A 17,622-nucleotide genomic window follows, 5' to 3' on the forward strand; every position below is an offset into this window, starting at 1 on the left:
TTAGGCTTGACCTTGCACAGGAAAAGAAAAAGTACGCAGTGGGGAAAAGAGAGATAGCCTGAGGCCCATGAAAAATGACCACCAAAAAATTTTAGTATTTTCAGGGTAGAACCTTTTCTTGATAGAATTAGACTTACCTGTGAAAGATGCTGAATCAGACAATAAACTCTCCAGCTGGAAAAAGACAACTTCTTTTTGAAAGCAGAGGTTGCTTTTAGGCCTTAAACTCACTCCTACTTCAGAAATTGAGAGCTTTGGGGAAGGACGCTGTGCTCACAGCGCCATCTAGTAGCAAAAGAAAGTGGGGAACCTTAATAAAAAGCTCAGAGGAAAGGTCAGGAACTAGGATTTACTGCACTACTCTGAGCAGGATTTTAAAATATATACATATTTATTTATTTAGAAACAAAAACATAATGCATAATTGCTTCTGGGGGAAATATGTAATTTGTAATCATTCCCCATAAAGATGCAGGGAAGCCTGACCCACGCCTACTTTTCCAGTCACTTCCTACACATAATGCAGGGGTTAAAGGTCGATGTGAGTACTCTTAGGCTGATGACTCCATCCACAAACATGGGTGTACAGCAGTGTGGTGCCATTGACACACGCATAGTACAGAATTGATTGTAATACAAGACTTTGTATTGCGTCACATTAAGTCCTTGAGTAACTCTATGTGTCTTTGTTTCCATACACATCATTTCTCTCTCCACTAGCACCACAGTTCACAAGATGAATGGAATTTCTTGGGTAAAGTCTTAGAAGGTTATTATTAGGGGGGTTGTTGTAGTTCTTTGAAACTTTTTCCAGTCTGATAAGTCGGGCATATGCCTTCAAGTCTGCGTGAAGGGGCCTGGGCCTCAGATCACCAGCAGGTCCCACCTCTGTCGCCGCCATCAGTGCGTCCATACCAGAGCTGCAGCGCACAGGAAATGCGCCATTGACAGTGGCCTAGCTACCAGCGGAGCTGCCGGCGCTGGAAGCCACGTGGCTGCAGGATCCAGCGCCTCCCCGCCCCCGCAGGGTTTCCCTTCTAGCGCTTGCTGCAGATCTGTTCAACTTGGAGCTCCTACTGGCATTTCCTACCGGCCGCTCGCGCCTTAAAGGCGTTAGCATGTAGCCTCCAGTTAAAAATTTCTCTTTAACCTCTGTGGGGGATTTTCCATTGAAAGATCAACTCATTATAAAACAGATTAATGGAAGAACGAGATTTGTTTACTGTGACTCAGGGAGAATCACAGAGTGATTACCAAATATCTAGAAACGTATATACCCTCATTTTAGAGGGGAAGGGGAGACGAGCAATATAGGTAATTATGTTTAGGGGCAATTCGGGTTACTAGGGAGAATGAATGTGGTAGGGGAGAGAGAGAGAATGGCTTGTAAATGATTCTCTTTGCAAATTAAATTAACCTGAGAGGTGTTATATTTTAAAAGATTTGGGCCAGGTCTGGTTGCATTCTTGATCTTCCTTCTTTAAATGTGAAGATTAAGAGAGGAGCACAGAAATTGTTTTTTTCTGATGAGTCCACCGCCATATATTTTTCTTGGTCTTGTTTTGTTTTTGTTTTTTTCAGGCAGAGTTTCACTCTGTCACCCAGGCTAGAGTGCCATGGCATCAGCCAAGCTCACAGAAACCTCAAACTAATGGGTGCAAGCAGTCCTCCTTCCTTAGCCTCCCAAGTATCTGGGACTACAGACATCTGCCACTAAGCCTAGCTGGTTTGTCTATTTTTAGCAGAGATAGGGTCTCACTCCTGCTCCTCCCACTTCAGCTTCCCAGAGTGCTAGGATTACAGACATGAGCCACTCTGCCTAGCCTTGTGGTCTAAGGGCCAAATCTTGTCCAACACATTTTTTTTAAATAAAATTATTTTTGGAACATAACTATACTATTTGTTTATGTATTTTCTATGGCTACCTTACTTTTATGGCAAAGTTTAATAGATACAAGAAGACACTGTGGCCCACAAAGACAGAATCATTTACTCTCTGCCTCCATACCACTGAGTATTCAGTCTAGGGCCTGGGCAGTTAAGTCTTTGTTATGCTAATTAGGACCAGATCCACACTTGGGTGGTTGGGTGAGCCATACTTCATCAATTCCCAGTGGTTCCTTTCTCAAGTGCCTTTCTTTCCACAACTTCCTAGTATTTTCTGTTTCCGTTTGTTTCCCTTTTCAGTCCTCTGGCCTTGATTTTATGTCTAAAGGGCTCAGAGGACAGAAAGAAGAAAGTGAAAAACAATGAGAGCTGGACTCACTGTCTTGGATCTCAACTCCTCCTACTAGAATAACATTTCCCCACCTTTAGTTTTTGTTCTTGTGAGCTCCCTGAGCAGCCACTGTTGCCAGGACACCTGGGTGGTTTGAGGGTTGGGGTAGGAGAGATTGGAAAAAAGAAAGAAAAAAAGGTGTAGAGGGAGGAGAACCCTGCACTTTAATGTGTGTGCTGGATGTCTTAACTTCCGGCCAGGAAATAAATGAGAGGGGGAACCCATCAACTCAGTAGGACACCATATGTAGTGTTCTTGCTTGATTGTCTTGTTAGTACTTTCTCTGAGTCTTCAAATTCATTTTCCTTGCATTTTATTCAAATTTTATAGCTAAGTTCAGTGTGTAAGACAGGGGAGGCTACACTTACTCCATCTTTCCTAAAAATGAAAACTTGGTGGAAGCCTGTCACATCTTTTTAATTTTAGACAAAAAAAATAATAAATTGTGCTTAAAATTTTATGTTTACACTGAACAAAACTTTGACATTGAGGAACAACATGAAGTGTAGTAGAATACAAACGTTGATTTGGGATGCAAAAAGGCCCATGTTTGAAGCTCTGCCCTGCACCTAATACTGAGTATCTGTTAGTAAATAATTTGCCTTCTCTGAACCTCAGATTCCTTGTGTGTAAAATGGGGACACGGGGATAATAACACTCATCTTGGAGAATTTTGTGAAGGTTATGGGTTGTATGGACTTACAGGAGAAATGCCAACACAGTATTTGGCATGAAGCAAATGTTTGATTCACGGTAGCTGTTATTACCATCCTAGACTATGACATTCTGGACTATGACATTATTGTGACAAAGAAATGCGATGCAAACCTACAGATCTCAAAAAAGTGTCAGAAACAAAAAGCTAAGAAGTGGAAGGCAATGCCACAAAGAATCAATTTATGTTGTCAACAAGTTCCTCTTCCCTATTTTTGAGGGTGGATTTGCCCTTTTCTCCCCCTTCACAATCTAGCTCATGGCAATGCATACTGCAAAGTGGCTATGATGGTGGAAGAGAAATGTGCTAAGAATTTACTTCCAATTACAGTGGATAATGTGGGATGATGTTAAAAATATTTGACAACTGAATAGCAGAGTCACCTGGGTTGCACCCTCTAATCACCCATATCAGCCCTTACTTCTTGCCATGAACAGTCATAATGGACTCTCGGGCTATACCAATGTGGACTTTCTCACTAACTAAAAAACTATTTTTATAAATCAGGAAATGCCTAGACAAGAAGGATGGTGACTCTATTACACATGACCTCACCACTTTGTGAACTGCTTAGAAACATCAACTTTGTAAGATGTATACACGCTTTCTTTTTTTTTTTTTTTCCCACTGCCCCCCACCCCCTTTCTATACACGCTTTCTTGATTATCGGTTCCAAAGACTACTTTTCCTTTCCTGTCAGCAAGGAAAATTCCCAATTCCTTAACAAGTGGAATAAAAAGTGAAGTTTGAATCTTGCAAAAAAAAAAATAAATAAATAAAAATAAATAAATAAATAAAATAAACTTTGACATTAAACCCAAGATTATTTTTATTTCAGTATTTCTGCCTTTTAAGCTATTTGCATTGTGAGTACATTTTTGAAGATTTTTCAATTATAATTATGTTGACTATAACTTTTTTGTTGTATTAAGAAGAATGCAATTTTAACATGAAATAACATTTTAGTAAATGTTTTCTCTTTTAGTATTTCTATAATTTCCCACTGTAACACACCTAGTACTTACCAAGGTAGTGTTAAAAGAAAAACTTTAGACAAATTGAATTTAACAGAGTTTAGTTGAGCAAAGAATGAATCATGAATCAGGCAACTCCCAAACCAACATAGTCTCAGAGTGATTTAAGAGTGTCACATGTTCACATATTTATGAACAGACAAAAAAAGTGACTTACAGAAAATGAAAGTGAAGCACAGAAATAGTTGTTTCTTACAGCTTGGCATTTGCCTTATTTGAACAGTTGACCACCTTTGATTGTCCAAAACTCAGCCACTGCAATTGGCAGAGATTTGACTACATTTTACAAAAGTACCCTACAGCCTGCTTACATATTCATTTAGGATACATTTCTCCATCATGTATGGAGAAACCTTAGGCTGAACTTAAAGTATATAAGGAAGCAACTTTAGTATAAACTTAATTTAACAACAGACAGGGAACTTTGCTCTAAGTTTCATTTGTATTTTAAATTTTCATAAAGTTTACATAATATGAATTCTTTTTATTTCACAGTATAATGTGAGTACATTGGTTTTGGTACATGGATTGCTTTTATAATGCCTGAGTCATATTGTAAGTGTGCTCATCACCAGAGAGTGTTCATTGTCCCCATTGTGTAAGTTGTTGCCCATCCCCTCCTCCTCTCTCCCACCTGCTTGAATTCAATCAAGTTTTATACTACCCTCTAACGTGTGTGCTGGTCACTTAGTTCCAATTTAATACTGGGAACAGGTGGTGTTTGATTTTCCACTTTTGAGATACTTCATTTAGGAGAATGGTCTCCAGGTCCATCCATAATGTTAGAAAGGGCAATGAGTCATCTTTCTTTATGGCTCCATACTATTTCCTGGTACACATATACCACATTTTGCTAATTCACTCATGAATTGATAGGCACTTGGGTTGATGCCACATTTTGCAATTGTGGACTGTGCTGAAATAATCATTTGAGTGCAAGTGCAAGTGTCTTTTTTTTATAGTCTTTTTTTTAATTATTTATTTTTATTGTTAAATCATAGCTGTGTACATTAGTGTAATCAAGGGGTACAATGTGTTGGTTTCATATACAATCGGAAATATTCTCATCAAACTGTTCAACGTAGCCTTCATGGCATTTTCTTAGTTACTGTATGTAGGCATTTGTATTCTGCATTTAGTAAGTTTTGCCTGTACCCATTCTAAGATGCACCATAGGTGTGGCCCCAACCATTTCCCTCCCTCCACCATAACATCCCCACTCCCTTCTCCTTGTTTGACCCTTTCCCCATAGTCTTGTGCTACAGTTGGGTTATAGCCTTTACATGAAAGCTATAATTTAGCTTCATAGTAGAAGTGAGTACATTGGATACTTTTTATTCCATTCCTGTGATACTTTGCTAAGAAGAATATGTTCCAGCTCCATTCATGTAAACATGAAAGAGGTAAAGTCTCCATCTTTCTTTAAGGCTGCAAAATATTCCATGGTATACATGTACCACAATTTTCTAGTCCATTTGTGGGTCGATGGGCACTTGAGCTTCTTCCATGACTTAGCAATTATGAATTGGGCTGCAATAAACATTCTGGTACAGATGTCTTTGTTATATTGTGATTTTTGGTCTTCTGGGTATAAATCTAGTAAAAGAATTATAGGATCGAAGGCAGGTCTATTCTTAGGTCTCTAAGTATTCTCCAAACATCCTTTTAGAAGGGACGTATTAGTGTGCATTCCCACCATCAGTGTAGAAGTGTGCCCTTTTCTCCACATCCACGCCAACGTCTCTAGTTTTGGGATTTTGTTATGTGGGCTACTCTTACTGGGGGTTAGGTGATATCTCAAAGTAGTTTTGATTTGCATTTCTCTGATGATTAAGGATGATGAGCTTTTTTTCATGAGTTTGTAGATTGTGTGTCTGTTTTCTTTGGAGAAGTTTCCCTTCAAGTCCCTTGCCCACCCTGAGATGGGGTCATGTGTTCTTTTCTTGCTAATAAGTTTGAGATCTCTGTGGATTCTGGTGGTATAACCTGCAAATATTTTCTCCCATTCTGAGGGCTGTCTGCTTGCTTTACTTACTATGTTCTTGGCTGTGCAGAAGCTTTTTAGTTAGATCAGGTCCCAGGAGTGTGTTTTTGATACTGCTTCAATTGCCTGGGGAGTCCTCCTCATAAAATATTCACCCAGGCCAATTCCTTCAAGAGTTTTCCCTGCACTTTCTTCAAGTATTTTTATAGTTTTATGTCTTCAGTTTAAATCTGTTATCCAGTGAGAGTCTATCTTAGTTAATGGTGAAAGGTGTAAGTCCAGTTTCAATCTTCTACAGGTTGCCAGCCAGTTAACCCAGCACCATTTGTTAAATAGGGAATCTTTCCCACACTGAATGTTTTTAATTGGCTTGTCAAAGATCAAATAATGATAAGTAGCTGGATTCATCTCTTGGTTCTCTATTCTATTCCAGACATCTACTTCTCTGTTTTTGTGCCAATACCATGCTGTTTTGATCACTATGGATTTATAGTACAGTCTCAAGTCTGGTAGCATGATTCCTCCTGCTTTGTTTTTATTGCTGAGTAATGTCTTGGCTATTCGAGGTTTTTTCTGATTCCATATAAAATGAAGTATTATTCTTTCAAGATCTTTCAGATATGACAATGGAGCTTTAATAGGAATTGCATTAAAATTATATATTGCTTTGGGTAGTATGGACATTTTAACAATGTTGATTCTTCCCTACGATGAGCATGGTATGTTTTTCCATCTGTTAACATCTTCAGCTATTTCTTTTCTTAAAGTTTCATAGTTCTCCTTGTACAGATTTCACATCCTTTGTTAGGTACACTCCCAAATATTTCATCTTCTTTGGCACTACTGTGAAAGGAATAGAGTCCTTGACTGTTTTTTCAGCTTGGTTATTGTTGGTATATATAAAGGCTACAGATTTATGGGTGTTGATTTTGTAGCCTGAGACATTGCTATATTCTTTGATCACTTCTAAAAGTTTTGTAGTAGAATCCCTAGTGTTTTCCAGATATATGATTATATCATCTGCGAAGAGTGAAAGTTTGACCTCTTCTGACCCTATGTGGATACTCTTGATCACCATTTTTCCCTAACTGCAAAAGCTAAAACTTCCATTACAATGTTAAAGAGCAGTGGAGACAATGGGCAACCTTGCCTGGTTCCTGATCTAAATGGAAATGATTTCAATTTAACTCCATTCAATACGCTATTGGCTGTGGGTTTACTGTAGATGGCCTCTATTAGTTTAAGAAATGTCCCTTCTGATGGAGGCGGGGCAAGATGGCAGCCGAGTAACAGCTTCCTTGCATCTGGGCACCGTGAGTCTGGGGAGATAGGACTCCAGGCATCTCTGGCTGGTGGGATCTGCCTATCATCACCCCTGAGAGGATACAGGGAGTCAGTGAGAGACTTCTAGACCCCAAGTGGAGGACTAAAACAGTGGAAAACCGGCAAGTGGTCGTGTGTGTTCAATCCGTCTAAACCCTCCTGCAACTGTAAATTCAGTAGCAGCGAGACTGCAAACCGGAAAGACCTTACCTGTGAACTGTTTTGGTGTCTTTGGACTTGGCACTCAGCTGAACTGCCTCGGGGAGAGCCTGAGCGGAAGTGCGGAGAACTTTGGCTTTTGTCTAGGGCCCCAGTCTGAGCTGCTGAGCCAGACGGAGCTAATAGTGTTTGGCTCTGGGTCACAGGCAGCCATTGTGAGCGATCTGCCCCGGCAAGCTCCGCCCTCAGGGTCACAGAGCTAGAATTAGGTGGGAGCTGGTAACCCAGCGACCAAGTAGCCTAAGGGCGGGGTCTGAGCCGCCTTGCAGCCCTAACCCTCGGGGGCAGAGGGAGAAGAGTTTTGGCACACAGGGTAAGTGGATAGCCACTTCAGCAATGATTCCAGTGACAAGCACTTCCCTGGGAAAGCTTCTGCTCAGGAAGTGAACAAGTTCAAAGTGCTTTTTAAGTGGGCTGAAGAGAGATTTAGGGTGTCTACCTGCTGAGGTGTGAGAAACTAGGAGCCTCCAGTAGTATCAGAACTGTGATTAACATCTCATACCCCAGAAGACCACGTGTAGCCCAGACAATATTCAATAACATATACATACTGCTTTGTTTTTGGTTGTGTTTTCTTTTTTTTTTTTTTTTTTTTGGTTGTTTGTTTATTTTGATGTTGTTGACCGTTGTTTTGTTTTTTAAGTTCAACCTTTTCCATACAGATCCTTTTTCTTTCTCAATTTTTCTAGTTTAATTATAATTTCCCATTGCTGCCTATTTCAATAATTAGAACTTCATTTTTGTTAGTGTTTCTACCGCTATTATTTGGTTTTCCACCCAATTTTATCCCGTAAAGTTTTCTGTTTGCTTGTTTTGATTTGATTTATAGCATTTTTGTCTTTCCTCTCTACTTAGTGGCGGTGGGGTACTGTGTCTGATGAGGTTAGCAAAGAGCTGCTGACCTCAAGGGAACCACCCAACTGGGCACCCCAAAAGGAGGGTTTTTTTTAAGGTTGTATCAAAGTACCCTACGGTACACCTATATTGCTCTGTCTCCCTCTTTCTGTGCCTCTTTTTTCTTTTTGTCAATATTCCTTTTCCCCACCCCCTCTCCTTTCTCTATTTTTCGTTTTTTTTCTTATCACTCGGTCCTCCTTTCTTTCATCCCTTTTTTGCTCTTCAACCTTCTCACACTTCTGGTCCTGTAACCCTTAGTCCACAGGCACGAGAACTTAAAGAGCAAGAGGAAGTGAAAGGAAAATTAGGGCAAGGAAACAGATAAAAGAAATCACTCATGAGGAAGAATCAGCAGAAAACTCCAGGCAACATGAAGAACCAGTCCAGAACAACCCCTCCAAGGGACCATGAGGTAGCTACTGCAGAGGATTCCACCTGTAAAGAAATGGTGGGAATGACAGAAAGGGAATTTAGAATACACATGTTGAAAACAATGAAAGAAATGATGGAAACAATGAAGGAAACTGCTAATAAAATGGAAAATAACCAAAGGAAATTCAAAAACAGAATCAAATAAGAGATGAACGATATGAAGAATATAAAAAGGATGTGGCAGAGCTGAAGGAACTGAAACAGCCAATTAGGGAACTTAAAGGTGCAATGGAAAGTATCAGCAACAGGTTAGACCATGCAGAAGAAAGAATTTCAGAGGCAGAAGACAAAGATTTGACATAACTCACATAGTAAAAGAGGCAGAAAAGAAGAGAGAGAAAGCAAAATGTTCACTGTCAGAATTATGGGACTTTATGAAGCGTTCCAACATATGAGTTATAGGAATTCCAGAAGGGGAAGAAGAATGCCCCAGAGGAATGGAAGCCATACTAGAGAATATTATAAAAGAAAATTTCTAAAATATCACCAAAGATTCTGACACACTGCTTTCAGAGGGCTATCGGACCCCAGGTCACCTCAACTCTAACCGAGCTTCTCCAAGACACATTGTGATGAACTTGTCCAAAGTTAAGACAAAAGAAAAGATTCTGCAAGCTGCCAGGAGTAAGCGCCAGTTGACCTACAGGGGCAAATCCATCAGAGTGTCACAGACGTCTCTAATGAAACTTTCCAAGCAAGAAGACAATGGTCATCTACCTTTAATCTACTTAAACAGAACAATTTGCAGCCCAGAATTCTGTACCCTGTTCAGCTAAGCTTCAAAATTGACGGAGAAATCAAATCATTTACGGATATACAAATATTGAGGAAATTTGCCACAACAAGACCAGCTCTACAGGAAGTACTTCAACCTGTTCTGCACACTGAAAACCACAATGGATCAGCAGCAAAGTAACAACTCAGAAATTAAAGGACAGAACCTAACCTCCACACTGATGCAAAAGATAAAACTAAGCAATGGACTCTCACAAAATAAGACGAATAGAATACTACCACACTTATCAATTATCTCAATAAACGTTAATGGCTTGAATTCCCCACTGAAGAGACATAGATTGGTTGACTGGATTAAAAAACACAAGCCATCCATTTGCTGTCTGCAAGAAACACACCTGGCTTCAAAAGACAAATTAAAGCTCCGAGTCAAGGGTTGGAAGACAATTTTTCAGGCAAATGGAATTCAGAAGAAAAGAGGAGTTGTAATCTTATTTTCAGATACATGTGGATTTAAAGCAACTAAAGTCAAAAAAGACAAAGATGGTCACTTTATCTTGGTCAAGGGAAAAATACAACAAGAAGACATTTCAATTCTAAATATCTGTGCACCCAATTTAAATGCTCCCAGATTCTTGAAACAGACCTTACTCAGTCTGAGCAATATGATATCTGATAATACCATCATAACAGGGGACCATAACACTCCTCTTACAGAGCTGGACAGATCCTCTAAACAGAAATTAAACAAAGATATAAGAGATTTAAATGACACCCTAGAGCAACTGTGCTTGATAGACGCATATAGAAAACTCCGTCCCAAAGATAAAGTATATACCTTCTTCTCATCACCTCATGGAACACTCTCCAAAATTGATCATATCCTGGGACACAAAACAAATATCAACAGAATCAAAAGAATTGAAATTTTACCTTGTATCTTCTCAGACCATAAGGCACTAAAGGTGGAACTCAACTATAACAAAAATGCTCGACCTCACCCAAAGGCATGGAAAATAAACAATCTTCTGTTGAATAACAGATGGGTGCAGGAAGAAATAAAACAGGAAATCATTAACTTCCTTGAACATAACAGCAATGAAGACACAAGCTTCCAAAACCTGTGGGATACTGCAAAAGCGGTTTTGAGAGGAAAATTCATTGCTTTAGATGCCTACATTTGAAAAACAGAAAGAGAGCACATCAACAATCTCACAAGAGACCTTATGGAATTGGAAAAAGAAGATCAATCTAAGCCTAAACTCAATAGAAGAACAGAAATATCCAAAATCAAATCAGAGATCAATGAAATTGAAAACGAAAGAATCATTCAGAAAATTAATGAAACAAGGAGTTTGTTTTTTGAAAAAATAAATAAAATAAATAAACTATTGGCCAGACTAACAAGGAATAGAAAAGCAAAATCTCTAGTAACCTCAATCAGAAATGATAAAGGGGAAATAACAACTGATCCCACAGAGATACAAGAGATCATCTCTGAATACTACCAGAAACTCTATGCCCAGAATTTTGACAATGTGAAAGAAATGGATCAATATTTGGAATCACACCCACTCCCTAGACTCAGCCAGGAAGAAATAGAGCTCCTGAACAGACCAATTTCAAGCACTGAGATCAAAGAAACAATAAATGTCTTCCAACCAAAAAATGCACTGGTCCAGATAGCTTCACTCCAGAATTCTATCAAATCTTCACGGAAGAGCTTATTCCTGTGATGCAGAAAATATTCCAAAAAATTGAGGAAGAAGGAATCTTCCCCAACACATTCTATGAAGCAAACATCACCCTGATACCAAAACCAGGAAAAGACCCAAAAAAGAATTTCAGACCAATCTCACTCATGAATATAGATGCAAAAATTCTCAACAAAACCCTAGCCAATAGATTACAGCTTATCATCAAAAAAGTCATTCATCATGCTCAAGTAGGTTTCATCCCAGGATGCAAGGCTGGTTTAACATACGCAAGTCCATAAACGTTATCCACCATATTAACAGAGGAAAAAATAAAGATCGCATGATCCTGTCAATAAATGCAGAAAAAGCATTTGATAAAATCCAGCATCCTTTTCTAATTAGAACACTGAAGAGTATAGGCATAGGTGGCACATTTCTAAAACTGATTGAAGTTATCTATGACAAGCTTACAGCTAATATTTTGCTGAATGGAGTAAAACTGAAAGCTTTTCCTCTTAGAACTGGAACCAGACAAGGTTGTCCTCTGTCACCTTTACTATTCAACGTAGTGCTGGAAGTTCTAGCCAATACAATTAGGCAAGACAAGGAAATAAAGGGAATCCAAATGGGAGCAGAGGAGATCAAACTCTCCCTCTTTGCTGACGACATGATCTTATACTTAGAGAACCCCAAAGACTCAACCACAAGACTCCTAGAAGTCATCAAAAAATACAGTAATGTTTTAGGATACAAAATCAATGTCCATAAGTCAGTAGCCTTTGTGTACACCAATAACAGTCAAGATGAGAAGCTAATTAAGGACACAACTCCCTTCACCATAGTTTCAAAGAAAATGAAATACCTAGGAATATACCTAACGAAGGAGGTGAAGGACCTCTATAAAGAAAACTATAAAATCCTCAAAAAGGAAATAGCAGAGGATATTAACAAATGGAAGAACATACCATGCTCATGGATGGGCAGAATCAACATTGTTAAAATGTCTATACTTCCCAAAGCAATCTAGCTATTCAATGCCATTCCTAACAAAATACCAACATCGTACTTTCAAGATTTGGAAAAAATGATTCTGCGTTTTGTATGGAACCGGAAAAAAACCCGTATAGCTAAGGCAGTACTCTGTAACAAAAATAAAGCTGGTGGCATCAGCATACCAGATTTTAGTCTGTACTACAAAGCCATAGTGCTCAAGACAGCATGGTACTGGCACATAAACAGAGACATAGACACTTGGAATCAAATTGAAAACCAAGAAATGAAACTAACATTTTACAACCACCTAATCTTTGATAAACCAAAGAAGAACATACCTTGGGGAAAGACTCCCTATTCAATAAATGGTGTTGGGAGAACTGGATGTCTACATGTAAAAGACTGAGACTGGACCCACACCTTTCCCCACTCACAAAAATTGATTCAATCTAGATAAAGGACTTAAATTTAAGGCATGAAACAATAAAAATCCTTGAAGAAAGTATAGGAAAAACACTGGAACATATTGGCCTGGGGAAAGACTTCATGAAGAAGACTGCCATGGCAATTGCAATAACAACAAAAATAAACAAATGGGACTTCATTAAACTGAAAAGCTTCTGTACAGCTAAGGAGACAATAACCAAAGCAAAGAGACAACCTGCACAATGGGAAAGGATATTTGCATATTTTCAATCAGAGAAAAGCTTGATAACTAGGATCTATAGAGAACTCAAATTAATCCACATGAAAAAAGCCAACAATCCCATATATCAATGGGCAAGAGACATGAATAGAACTTTCTCTAAAGACGACAGACGAATGGCTCACAAACACATGAAAAAATGTTCATCATCTATATATATTAGGGAAATGCAAATCAAAACAACCCTGAGATATCATCTAACCCCAGTGAGAATGGCTCACATCACAAAATCTCAAAACTGCAGATGCTGGCGTGGATGTGGAGAGAAGGGAACACTTTTACACTGCTGGTGGGACTGCAAACTAGTACAACCTTTCTGGAAGGAAGTATAGAGAAACCTCAAAGCACTCAAGCTAGACCTCCCATTTGATCCTGGAATCCCATTACTGGGCATCTACCCAGAAGGAAAAAAATCCTTTTATCTTAAGGACACTTGTACTAGACTGTTTATTGCAGCTCAATTTACAATCGCCAAAATGTGGAAACAGCCTAAATGCCCACCAACCCAGGAATGGATTAACAAGCTGTGGTATATGTATACCATGGAATACTATTCAGCCATTAAAAAAAATGGACACTTTACATCCTTCGTATTAACCTGGATGGACGTGGAAGACATTATTCTTAGTAAAGCATCACAAGAATGGAGAAGCATGAATCCTATGTACTCAATTTTGATATGAGGACAATTAATGACAATTAAGGTTATGGGGGGGGAAACAGAAAGAGGGAAGGAGGGAGGGGGGTGGGGCCTTGGTGTGTGTCACACTTTATGGGGGCAAGACATGATTGCAAGAGGGACTTTACCTAACAATTGCAATCAGTGTAACCTGGCTCTTTGTACCCTCAATGAATCCCCAACAATAAAAAAAAAAAAGAAAGAAATGTCCCTTCTATACCAATTTTCTTAAATGTTCTGATCTTGAAGGGATGCTGGATAGTATCAAAATCTTTTTCTGCAGCAATTGAAAGAATCATATGCTCCTTATTTTGTAGTTTGTTCATGTGTTGAATTACATTTATAGATTTACGTATATTGAACCAGTCTTGAGACCCTGGGATAAATCCCACTTGGTCATGGTGTATAATTTTTTTGAGGTGTTGTTGGATTCTGTTTGTTAGGATCTTATTGAGTATTTTAGCATCAATATTCGTTAGTGATATTGGTCTATAATTTTCTTTTCTTGTTGGGTCTTTTCCTGGTTTGGGATCAAGGTGATGTTTGCTTCGTAGAATGTGTTGGGTAATATTAATTTTTTTTTATATTTTGGAAGAGGTTTAGTAGTATAGGTACTAGTTCTTCTTTAAAGGTTTGGTAGAATTCTGACGTACAGCCATCTGGTCCTGGGTTTTCTTTTTCGGGAGACTTTGTATAGTTGATGCTATTTCAAAACTTGATATAGGCCTGTTCAACATTTCCACTTCATTCTGGCTAAGTCTTGGTAGGTGGCGTACTTCCAGGTATTGGTCGATTTCTTTCAGATTTTCATATTTCTGAGAGTAGAGTTTCTTGTAGTATTCATTAAGGATTTTTTGAATTTCTGAGGGGTCTGTTGGTATTTAATCATTACCGTTTCTGATTGATGAAATTAGAGATTTTACTCTTTTTTTCCTGGTTAGGTTAGCCAAAGGTTTATCTATTTTATTGATCTTTTCAAAAAAACAACTTTTGGATTTATTGATCTGTTGTATAATTCTTTTGTTTTCAATTTCATTTAGCTCTACTCTGATTTTGGTTATTTCTTTTCTTCTGCTGGGTTTGGGGTTGGAATGTTCTTCCTTCTCCAGTTGCTTGAGATGTCCCGTTAAGTTATTAATTTCCTCTCTTTTTGTTTTCTTGAGGAAGGCTTACAGTGCAATACATTTGCCTCTTAGAACTGCCTTTGCAGTATCCCAGAGGTTGTGATAATTCGTGTCTTGATTGTTGTTTTGTTCCAAAAATTTGGTGATTTTCTTCTTAATCTCATCTATAACCCATCTATCCTTCACCCTAAGGTTGTTTACCTCCACGTTTTGTATGGGTATGCAGGTTCCTGTTGTTATTGAGTTCAACTTTTATTCCATGATGGTCTGAGAAGATGCAAGGTATAATTTCTATTTTTTTAAATTTGCTGAGGTTAGATTTGTGGCCTAGGATGTGGTCGATTTTGGAGTATGTTCCGTGGGCTGATGAGAAAAGTGTGTATTCAGTTTGTTGGGATGAAATGTTCTGTAGATGTCTGTTAAGTTCAGATGTTGAATGGTTGAGTTTAAATCTAAATTTTCTTTGTGTATCTTCTTTTTGGAGGCTCTATCCAGCACTGCTAAAAGGGTGTTAAAATCTCCAACTACTGTGGAAGTGGAGGACATCGAGTTGCTCATATCTGTTACAGTTTTTCTTATAAATTGAGGTGCATTGTGGTTGGGTGCATAAATATTAATAATTGAGATCTCATCATATTGTGTATTACCTTTAACAAATATGAAGTATCCATACTTATCCTTAATTATTTTGATTGGTTTAAAGCCTATTGCATCTGCGAACTGGATCGTAATGCCTGCTTTTTTCTGCTTTCCATTTGCCTGGAGTATAGATGACCATCCCTTCACCTTGAGTATATAATTGTCTTTTAATGCAAGATGCGATTCTTGTATGCAGCAGATATCTGGCTTGAGTGTTTGTATCCCGTCAGCCAACCTGTGCCTCTTTAGAGGACAGTTTAAACCATTCACGTTAATTGAGAATATTGATAAGCCTTTCGGGAGTCCGGTGGACATTTTTAATCCTTTTGCGACTGTGGGAGTTGGAATTTGATCAATATTTTTTGAGTGGGTTTACTTTTGTGGTGGAAGATTACGCTGGTCTTTATGGAAGATAGGTCTGAGAACATCCTGGAGAGCTGGTTTAGTTATGGCAAATTTCTTCAACATGTGAATTCATTGAAGTATTTAATTTCTCTGTCATAAATGAAACTCCATTTAGCTGGGTATAGGATCCTGGGTTGAAAGTTATTTTGTTTTAGGAGATTAAAAGTTGATGACCATCCAATTCTAGCTTGAAAGGTTTCAGCAGAGAGATCTGCAGTTATTCTAATATTCTTCCCCTTGTAAATGATGGTTTTCTTTTGTCTGGCAGCTTTCAGAATTTTCTCCTTCATTTTAACTTTAGTGAAATTGATTATGATGTGTCTGGGGGATGTCTTATTTGGGTTGAGTTGTGCTGCCATTCTGAAACTGTCAGCTATCTCAATTTCAGAATCTCTTGGCATGTCTGGAATGTTCTCCTTTGTAACCTCATAGAGAAGAGACTCTGTGCCTTGTGAAGCCACTTCGTCATTGCGGAGTTGATCTACTCTGATTATTCATATTGCCAGAGTTTCTCTGTTCATTTCACCTCATGATTTTTTTTCATCATTGCCTCTAGCCGTCCTCAGAGTTGGGGAGGTTTTCTCCAAGATTTGACCCTAGCAGGATCACTCTATTGTTTCTGGATCTTTGTAGGGAGTGACCCTGTGTAGTTCCTCTGGGGCCACCCCAGCTAGGGAGTTCTGGTTGTAGAAGCAACTCCGGCGTGTGACACACCCAGATCCAGCAACGGGGCGGGAGGTGGTGCGCACAGTTCTTGCAGTGCCTGGCACCCAGTGACTTTGGCACAGAGAGCCCAAGGCTCCAGCAGTCTCTGTCCAGGGGAAGGGCTCTGCACAGAGGCAGGGAGGGCTCCAGAGGTAACGCAGCTACCAGTATCCCTGGTCAGATGAATGTGTCAGTGTGGATGCCTGTTGGACACAGGAGGGAGGACACAGGGTTGCACAGTTCCTGCAGTTCCTGGTCAGGGCATGCGGAGGCCCGGTGGGTGCAGGTCACAGGTTGGGGGTTTCGGCACAGCTCTTATGGAGGTTCAGGTGGGGCCAAGCCCAGGATTTTGAGGTTGCTATGAGCTGTGACACCACGGCACTCTACCCAGGGCAACAGCCCAAGTCTCCAGTGTGCCAAAACCCAGTCTCACTCTGCCCCTGAGGGTTAAGGCTCTAAGGCAGCTCAGTTCCCACCTTTAGGCTGCTCAGTCACTGGGTTACTAGGTCCCACCTGATCCTTGCTCTGGGACCCTGAGGGTGGAGCTTACCGGGGCAGTTCTCTCACAATGGCTTCCTGCAACCGAGTTAAGCCTCTCAGTCTGGGGCCCTAGACAATGCCCAAAGTTCTCCGCACTCTTGCTCAAGCTCTCCCCAAAGCAGTTCAACTGAGTGCCAAGTCCAAAAACACTGAAACAGTTCACAGGTAAGGCCTTTTTGGTTTTCAGTCTCACACTGCTTGTACTTACGATCGCCGGCGGGATTAGGTCAATCGAACACACGCAACCACTTGCCAGTTATCCAATGTTTTTGTCCTCCTCTTGGGGTCCAGAAGTCCCTTGCTGACTCTCTGTATCCTCAAAGGGATGATTATAGGCAGATCCTACCAGCCAGAGGTGCCTGGAGTCTTATCTCCCCAGACTCACCGTGCCCAGTTGCAGGGAAGCTGTTACTCAGCCACCATCTTTATTCTCTCCACAAGTGTCTTTTTGATAAGGTGACTTATTTTCCTTTGGGTAAATACCCTGGTCCATCCATATTGTTGCAAAAAGCAATGA

The sequence above is a fragment of the Nycticebus coucang genome, chromosome 2 (genome assembly GCF_027406575.1).
Source record: "Nycticebus coucang isolate mNycCou1 chromosome 2, mNycCou1.pri, whole genome shotgun sequence".
Classification (NCBI taxonomy): domain Eukaryota; kingdom Metazoa; phylum Chordata; class Mammalia; order Primates; family Lorisidae; genus Nycticebus; species Nycticebus coucang.